This window comes from Sarcophilus harrisii, chromosome 1 (genome assembly GCF_902635505.1).
Source record: "Sarcophilus harrisii chromosome 1, mSarHar1.11, whole genome shotgun sequence".
Taxonomy (NCBI): Eukaryota; Metazoa; Chordata; class Mammalia; order Dasyuromorphia; family Dasyuridae; genus Sarcophilus; species Sarcophilus harrisii.
Window position 1 is genome coordinate 640,670,823 of NC_045426.1, and position 9,322 is coordinate 640,680,144.

Genomic DNA, 9,322 nt, shown 5'->3' on the forward strand with positions numbered 1-9,322 from the left:
TCCATGATTTTAAAATACGGTCATCACAGTCTCCTCCCTCCCCTCTGTCTCTTCTGTCCAGAGGCGGGTTCATCCCTTAACTCAGGCCCTGCGCACAGCAAAGACTAACAGTTTCACTGACAGTTGCTATGCTTTTGAACAGCTCATATCCACGCCTCTCTTTATAAAGGGGCCTGCTGACCTCCCTGGGAGGAAATTAAAGGCAGAGACACTTTCCTTCATAGACTCTATCTGGTTACCCCTCTCTGTTGCTATTCTCCACTGTCCAGGTCACCACTCTGGTGAGACAATGGAAAGCAGTGGGAAATCAGGCTTGGATGCAGTGGCTCCATGAGCAGCCCTCCTTCCTCCCTTCTTCCCCGCCTCTGCAATCCCATCCGCCCCTTACCTATATTGTCCTTCAGAAGATACCTTCCCATCTTAGAGAGGAGGAAAAGGGACAGTCTCTGGTGGTACATACAAGACAAAATTTTTATTCCACAACATTAAGCAGAATGCTGGTATGAAGGACTTACACGATTTCACTTATTTGGGTGAAAAAAATGCATCAGTTTGAGCAAATATTACATAAAGGATCTCAAATTATCAGAACTTATATTTACAGATGAACACCTGCACCCTAGTAAATGTGAAAAAAATTAAAAGAACCTTTGGGGAATCAGGCCAATGGGACATATTCAGGGAGAGAATGGGAGGTAGATTATACTGAGATACAGCCATCAACACCTAGGTAGAAACACCTATTAGTTTTTGTAGATACCTTCTCAGATGGACAGGGCCTTCCCTCACAGAATGGAATGGCTCTCACAGTGGTCAAAAAGATATTAAGTGAATTAATCCCCACTTTGGTCTTCCAGTAGCCATAGGGTCTGATAATGGTCTGCCTTTGTTGCCTAAAATGTCACAAGGCATTAGCAAGGCACTCAGGAGACAGTTTATATAGACCACAGAGCTCTGGGCAAGTGGAAAGAATGAATAGAACACTTAAGGAATTCCTTACAAAACTTTTCTTAGAGACCCAAAGCTCCTGTGTGTCTTTTGCTGCCATTAGCATTGCTTAGAATAGATGCATCCCCATAGATTGTGTCTAACTCCCTTTGAAATTCTGTTTGAAGACCACCACCCATCCTCCCCTTGGTTAGAGAGGATGTAACTGCTGTAATCTCCAACTCCTTCCTTGTCAAGTTCCTACAGGCCCTGCAGAAAACTCAGAAAGACATCTCACACCTTGTCCAAGAGGCTTTGAGAGGCTTTTCCTGTCCCTGTTACTGAGCCCGCTCATCCATCCATTCCAGCCTGGCGATGCAGTTCTGATAAAGAGATTTTCTACCTTCAGCCTGGAGCCCAGGTGGAAAGGGCCTCATACTGTGATCTTCACCCCACTTATTGCTGTAAAGGTTGAGTCCATCCCCACCTGGTTTCACTATAGCTGAGTGAAGTCAGCCATCACCATTGAATGGAAAGTAGAATTTAGTGAAGATCCCCTGAAACTGAGACTGATCCACCCTTTGGTCCTTGATTTCCCCTAAATCTATGAAAAACATTGGGTGGAAAAATCCGGGGAGGATTAATCCTTGTAATCACTGCTTTGTTTGTGATTGCCCTATTTGTCTGTATAGGGGCAACATCATTCCCTAAGGGGGAATTCCTTGAAACTGAATGCTCTGGAGGAGCAGCTCACCTTTTCAATGAGTGAGTGTCTCTCCCCCTCACCCCCCACGTGATCAGTTTCTATGCTGTTTATTCCTTCCGCTCCCCTTAATTACAGCCTGTCACAAGCCCAAGGCCACTTTATCATTGAGCACAAACAGGATGGAGAGACCATAATGAACAGACAGAAGAATAACCCAAGGCACCAGAGACCACCAGTTTAAGGTTTTTTCAGAGACTGTCCCTAATGCTGCCTTGTACAACCACTGTACTTTTTCTTGAGCCTCACTTCCCCTTCCCAATAGCTTTTGACTCCATATCACCATTTTTTATAAGACTGCTTCCAGTCCTGTCCATCTGCAGACATCTTTCACATGTTCTGTGCCCAGGTAGTGCTCTAGAGCTCCATCTCCTGGATGATAGTACCAAGGCTTGTCATCTGACCCTCCCCTACCCAATGGGCTTCTATCATTTCACAATCATTGAGTTGACTTAATATGTTATTTGAACTTTCCCTTTCAGACAGACCACAGAACATAGCCACACTCTGGGATATCTCCCCTGGTTGCCAAGGTAGGCAGTGTCACAAATATCTGTAAGTCTCCTGGCTTTTGCCTGTTTTTTCTATGATAAAATGTGTGGACTGAGTGCATGGGGAGTGGGATGGCACGTGCCGGGTGTGAGTTTAGGGAGGGGAGGGAGATGTTGGACTTAAGGATCTCCAAGGTCCCATTCATCTTTGTGACTCTCAGTGCTATGATTTCTCACTCCCTCATTTATTCCCAATACGTTATTGAGGGAAATGGACCAGAAAGTCTGATGACTTGAAAGAGGACTCCCTGGGATGTCCATGGCGTCTGCTAGGTGAGGAGAGGGTGTGTGAGAATTTGGGACAGAAGTGGGGAATATCTGTGAATGGAGAACAGATGAGGGGGTGGATAGAAAGTTAGAATCCAGGAAACATGGGCTCATATCCTGCTGGTGAATAACTCTGTGAGTATGGAAAAAGCTCTTAACGTCTTTGATGATTACTGAATTCAATGTTAAAATGGAGATAATAAGATATCTGCAACTCAGAATTCTGTATGATTTACTTCAGGGGAGCAGAGCCAGGATGGCGGAGAATACATAGATCTTTGTCTGATCTATTTCTGCTTTCCCTCAGATCAATACCACATCAAGCCTATGAACAAATTTTAGTATTAGGACTCACAAATATATGGAATGTAACAAATTTCCAGCAGAGAAAATTTTGGAAGAACTTTATAAAAGGTCTGTTTCAAAAAAACATTTACTTGATATCATGTCTATAAAATGTTTTGCAATTTTTAAATTGTTGTACAAAAAGTTTATTACTATCATTATTTGAGAAAGAATGACTATTAAATTCTTCTCTTTATGACACCCTGGGTCACATAATTTCAGATACCTCTAAATAGATTCAAAATACAAACTCTGGTCATGTCTCTAATAGAAGCTGAAACTCTTCAGACTTTTGAATGGACACAAAGACTCTGGACCAGACTAGGGCTAAAGGAATTTGTAAGTTGAAAACACTTCAGGAATAGGGGACTAAGCAGACTCAGGAGGTGAGGGACTGAATTTAAAAAAAAAATAATATCATTTTATTTTCAAAATACATTTAAAGATAGTCTTATTTTTTTCTTTTTGTTTTTTGTTGAGGCCATTGGGGTTAAGTAACTTGCCTAGGGTCACACAGCTAGAAAGTGTTAAGTGTCTGAGACCAGATTTGAACTCAAGTCCTCCTGACTTCAGGAGCTTATAAAAAAAGGTGATATGGAGTCAAAAGCAAAACTTTGTATTCCAAATGTTTTCCCTCCCTTTTGCTCACCCTCCTCTCTCAGATAGCAAGTAATCCAATATATGTTAAACAGGAAGGCACTGTATTAAGGGAGGAAGGGGGCTACAGTCAGAGTAAAGAAGGGAAGATAATGAATGAAATTGTGGCAGGAGTCCCAGAGGAGAAGGAATTAACTAGGACTAGGGAATAATCAGTCCAGCAGCAAATTAACAGTTGCCAGACCAGTCAGTATGAAAGTTGAATTCCTTTTGACAAATGGACTCACTCAGTAACAAACAGGCTTCCATCACTGATCCTTTCTCAGGTTCCATCTCCCATATCTCAGAGAGGGTACTTTTCGCCTTTGAGCTCCAGGTCTGTTCTCTGGTTTCTAACTCCACCCATGATCAAAGGTCACAAGAGGGAAAGGCAGGCATCAAGAGGCTAGCCTGAAGAGGAAAGCCCAGACACAGGATCTACCATGTGGTAGCTCTCTTCTACCTAAGAAAGCGAAGATAGAGTATCCACCTCCCCCAGACAGGGCACATTCTCTCCCAAGATGGAAATGACTCCTCCCATAAATACATAGAAAAGAAGTGGATACTAAGTCACCCTCTCCTAGAAAGGAAGAAAGTATATCATACCCATTTGGAGGTATCTGAACCTAATTATATAGTCTTAAGAAGAAAGATAGCTTCTATCAGACAAAGCCCTGACCATCACCCCAACTCCAACACATACAGTGGGACCATTGTGTAGAACACGACTTATCTTTATTTCTCCCAATAAATTCTTGTCTCTATCCCAGTTTACATTTCTGATTCCTGGGAATTGAGGATTGGGTGAAAACTTAAGGTAGAAGTATTGTCACCCTCCCCCAAAGGTTCACTCTCCCCAAGGAATGTCCTTTTTTCCCTAGGCTCATATTGGTCAATGCTCCTGAGACTGGTTAAAGGATGCTTCCTTCCTTCCTTCAAGTTTCATACACCATCTCTGCTTGAATTCTGGGGCCAGACTTTTCTTGCTCTTTGTTAGAAACATATATGAAGTGACACAGACATCCTTCTACAGAGTAGGTAGCTGATCTTGATCCAGATTCAAGTCAGAGTTATTTACATGTAACCGAGAGATGCAGCTTATCTGTGTCTTTTTCAATATCTTCCTCTGTCTTCGAAGAAAATTACCCCAGACCATTACTAGCAGTTACTTGATCCTAGACTTGTAATTGATATACCTATACCATTTACTGATTAGCACTCCTCCTATAAAAATCATTTATTTTCCCTACCCTCCTCCTATCATAAAGGACTTACCTATGTTACCATGTTAACACCCCATGTCTCATCACCAGTACCAACTTCCTGTCTTCCTATCACACATTTCCATTCTCCCCTCTTCTGTTTCCTCCAGATATAATGAAGACTATCAGACCATGGGGCTTCATTTTCTCACTTTTTTCAGTTTCCTTCTTCTTCCAGATGCTCACATTGACCTCAGGTAAGACTGATTGCTCTTATTCATTTCCTAGGACTTGAAAAATGTTTCTTGAGAACTGAATTATGATCCTATTAAGATTTGGTTCTCTCTGCCACATGATCACTTGTTGTAATCAACAATTCTCTTATTACCAAAATTACCTCCAATTTCTTTCATATTTCTCCCTTTTTTTTTCCTTTTCTCACTCTTGGATTCGTCCTGGGGCCCTATCTTTTTTAACATATCTAGCAAACCTGGATTTCATCTCAACATTTGAACAAAGCATGATGATGATATTTAATTAGTTGTAATAAAGTTGTAATAGTTAGTTACTATAGTTAACTATTGCCATCTCTCTGAAACATCCACTCTTCTAAGGGCTTATAAGCCACAATAGGCTGCCATGATCCATCTTTGGTTTATGAGAGATAGCAAATTACTTACTATTTTTTAATTAATAATTCACTAGCTTCAAGTAACAAAATAATCAATTATCCAGAAAATTTGTCTTTCAAACTTTTTAATCTGTTACATGAGAATAAGGGAACCGATTTGTTCTGCTTTCTGATGACAAAAGATTTTGAATTCTGTCTCTTGGTAGCATGGAGTCACTCTTCATTAAGCAAATATGTCCTCTTAAACAAAAGAGACAAAAGGATTCTACTCCAAAGGAATATAAACAGCATGTTGCAGAGCAGTTCCAAGGATAACCATATCTAAAGAGCTAGACTGGTGTAGCAAAGGAGTTTGTAGCTCTGATCTGAAATCAAGAAAATTAGTCCCAAGTTAGTCTAGGAAAACACACCATGAAGGACGTGTTCTAGGTAAGATACCTTATTCCTCTCTAGCACCTCTCCTGCACCTATGTAGGTGTGAGATTATATTCACAATTTTTTTTCAATGTAGTGTTAAATTCCAATGTTAATTTTTCAGATTTCAACAGACAGGGGAAAGAAAAGGGGAAGATTGAGAGGAAGAGAGAGAAAAAGGGAAACCAAGAAAGAGAGAGAAAGTAGCCGGGAGGGATGTAGAAGAAGCATCATTTTGCCCAATTTCTAATTATCCAGTACACACACACACACACACACACACACACACACACAGAGAGAGAGAGAGAGAGAGAGAGAGAGAGAGAGAGAGAGAGAAAAGAGAGAGACAGGGAGAGGGAAAGGGAGTTAGTATATTGATAAGACAGAAGAGGTATCAAATACTAGACATTCCCAAATCAATTTGACTAAAGAATACTTTGGGCCTTTAAATATACTGAGAAAACCCATAATTCTAATTAGAATAGGCCAAAGGATATAGGCATAGGATTAAGGAAGCATAATGATGTTTAGGTAGGGAAAGAGAGGACCCAGAAGTTTGGAATCCCAGACCACTGTTGCCAGGTGTCTCAAAAGAATTTGCAGCCTCGAACCCATCTCCTTAGCTAAGGGGCAAAAAAATTATTGATAAGATTATCAGTTATCAATGAACTGGGAAATAGTTTATTCATAATCAGACAGATTGTTGTTCTCAGATTGGGAATTGTAGGAAGTCTCTGAGGCAGACTCCAAAACCAAAAGATTTAAGATTTCCTGGCTTATTGTTAGAACAGAAGCCCCCCTGAAATCAGAGAACACAAAATCATATTTCATCAATGGGATTACCAAATATGTTACATTGGTGTTATTTTTATGTAGGAAGTGGCTGATATTATTCTGATCTGAAAAAGTATTGCATTTATTTGATAATACAAGACTTTAATGGCTAATAATTTAATGGGAAAAGGCTCATTGGTCTGAACATTATTTTTTTGTTCTCCTCCTCATGAGGTGCCATAGAACAACAGTTAAGGAAATGAGACCCTGAACACAGTGGTTGGGAAGCCGGGCTTATATGACTATGGTCTCTCTTCTTTCTATGTTCAGCTAGATCTTCACCTTTCTCCCTGAGCTGGACCCAGAATGTTCCTCTCTTCTGGAAGGATGTCTCTATAACTGACCTTTTTCTTCTTGGAGAGAAGATTCCTAAAGACCAATATGGAATGCCTTTTTCTGTACCATTGACAGAGTTTGAAGGTCACATTATCCTCAGTTGGTATGATGTGTTTCAGGTGAGGAAGAGATGATGTCAATGGATCCCCAGGTGGGAGAGATTATGAGGAACGTCATTAGCTTCTGGATGGTATCACAAGTATTTAGTACATCTGTATTCCCTCACTGATGAATGTAAGTATGATAAAAATAAAGGCAGGAAATTCATCTTGAGCCCCATGGGGCAGTTTGAATAGGAAAGGTACAAGGATATGAATACTCACTGCCTCCCCCTTTTCCTAATCCATTTAACACAACAATAGTAACAGTAGGCCCAGTAATAAACAGTCTTTGGGGTTTTCTAGTAAGCTTAGTCATAAGCTAATAAAGATAGAAAATTACAGGCGCACAGGATATATCACAATCCCAGAGTTCTCTTTGCTCAGGGGTCTGTGGCTAGAGTCAAGGAATTCTCTCTAAGTCCCTGCAGTTTCCATTAACATCTTCTATCCCTGAGCTTGGTTGTCTCTTTCCTCTTCTGGAATGTTCCCTATATGAGAAAAAATGGGTGTAAAGAAGTGATAATGAGCTTTCTTTGGAGACCATGAGATCACAGGAGATTCACATCTCTCCACTTCAATACCTTCTCTCCTCAGCAGGAGAGTTGGTCTAGTGGTCATCTTCTATGAGACAAATTTAGTTGAAGAAAGCTCTTACTCCCAGTTTTTAAGAGCTCCTGAGCCATTTAGATAGAATTGACAGTTCAAAGGGTAGGGGAAAGTTTGATTATGTATGCCCTTGATCCTTAGTGTCTTCTTGCAGATATTAAGAAACATGCCTTTCTATGGAAGATAAATGGAATCCTGGCAGTGACAAGCTCACTGGAAGTGGGTGTTTGTATTTGTTATTTGTGGACAAGACACAGTTGCTCAGGTAATGGTGATTGGGGGCAGAAACTGGGGGATGGTAATTGTGCAATATTAAAGGATAGTTTTCATGAAATACTCCCTTTCTGCATTCTGTTCTTACTCCAACCTCTAGACAGTTCTGATCCCAACGGTCCCTTTTTTCCCTTTCAAAGGAAGATATAAGTCAACCCAAGTTCCCACCACAGCATGTGGATTTGTCTTCTTCACATATATTGTGGCCCAGAGATCTCTTGAGGAATTTGGGGTAGGGAAAGGGGAGGGTTCATGAGGATGGAATAGATTGCATGTAACAACGTTGTTAGGTAATTCAGAGGTGGTGGAGAAATCCAGCTGTGGGCTGTCACTGGGAAAGATGGAAAAGACAAATGATTCCAGTCATCTTAGAGGTGGGCACTGAGAAGGCAAAGTAGTCTACCTTGCATCACTTTCTAAGAGGTAACAATCTTTGTTTTACTCTGCAGGGTTTATTTTCAAGGAAGAATGGATGAACTGGTTTGTTTGGAGTGTCATGATGATCTTCCTCATACTCTTAGGAATAATAACTTTGAAAGGTGGATATGGGTATACTTTCTTTTTTATACTGATATTTTCACTGGATTTCAACAACATTGAGAGCATCGTCTTTGTACTTCCTACGATACGGATAGTTCTTTCTTTTCTTTTGTCTGAAACATAATTTAATAAGAAAACTGCAGTAAAATTCTCTTCTTCAAACTCTAAAGGAGTTTCTGATTTAATTTCAATAATCAATAGAATAACAGCTAGATTCCACAATGGTTGTATCAGTACCCAAATATTCTTACATCATTCTGAAGCATTTACTGTCCTTACTTTTTACAGATATATCTGGTAAAAAAAACAGATGACTATGCTAAATATTCATTTACTTAATTGTTCAGGATATAATTACATATTTTCAGATTGAAAGCAGATAGATCTTTAATACTTTCCTTGTGCTCATGTCTTCTACTGACCACTGATTATAGAATTGGGCTTTGATTATAGAAATGGGCTTTAAAAAGAAAAAGGAAGGTACATGATTATAAGAGAATCAAACTGATCCTTCAGCTTAAGTTTAAAAACACGTGTGTGGCAGAATAAAGCATTCTCAGTTCAGCTTGACTTCAGGTAAGAGGCTAAGATGACAACCAATGATGCAATAACAAACCAAGGGTTTTCCTTTGTCCGGAGAGGAAACTCTCACAGTGCAATCAGGAAGTAAAGAGACCTTAATGTCTGAGACACCCAGATGTGGTCCCTATGATCAGCATGGACCACCTCGCGAACAGAAGCTCTGGTCACATTGAGGACACATCATCAATAGGAGATGTCTCCTTCCCTTATTAGCTGTGTGTGTGACCTCATAGATCCCATAAAAGCAGTGGGGACCAGGAAGTAAGTGGAGTTCAACAGGAGTCAATGGGAGGTGAGTAAGAGTGCAGGATGTG

At 40.3% G+C, this 9,322-nt stretch overlaps 1 long non-coding RNA gene across 1 annotated transcript; it reads left to right on the top strand.

Moving 5' to 3' along the window:
• Positions 1 to 2,122: 2,122 nt before the first annotated feature.
• On the top strand, positions 2,123 to 8,595 carry LOC116420714. The gene is made up of 6 exons (XR_004231131.1): positions 2,123 to 2,223; positions 2,816 to 2,922; positions 4,862 to 4,948; positions 7,026 to 7,140; positions 7,768 to 7,878; positions 8,336 to 8,595. It is a non-coding gene; the product is annotated as an uncharacterized LOC116420714 (long non-coding RNA).
• The last annotated feature ends 727 nt before the right edge of the window (positions 8,596 to 9,322 follow it).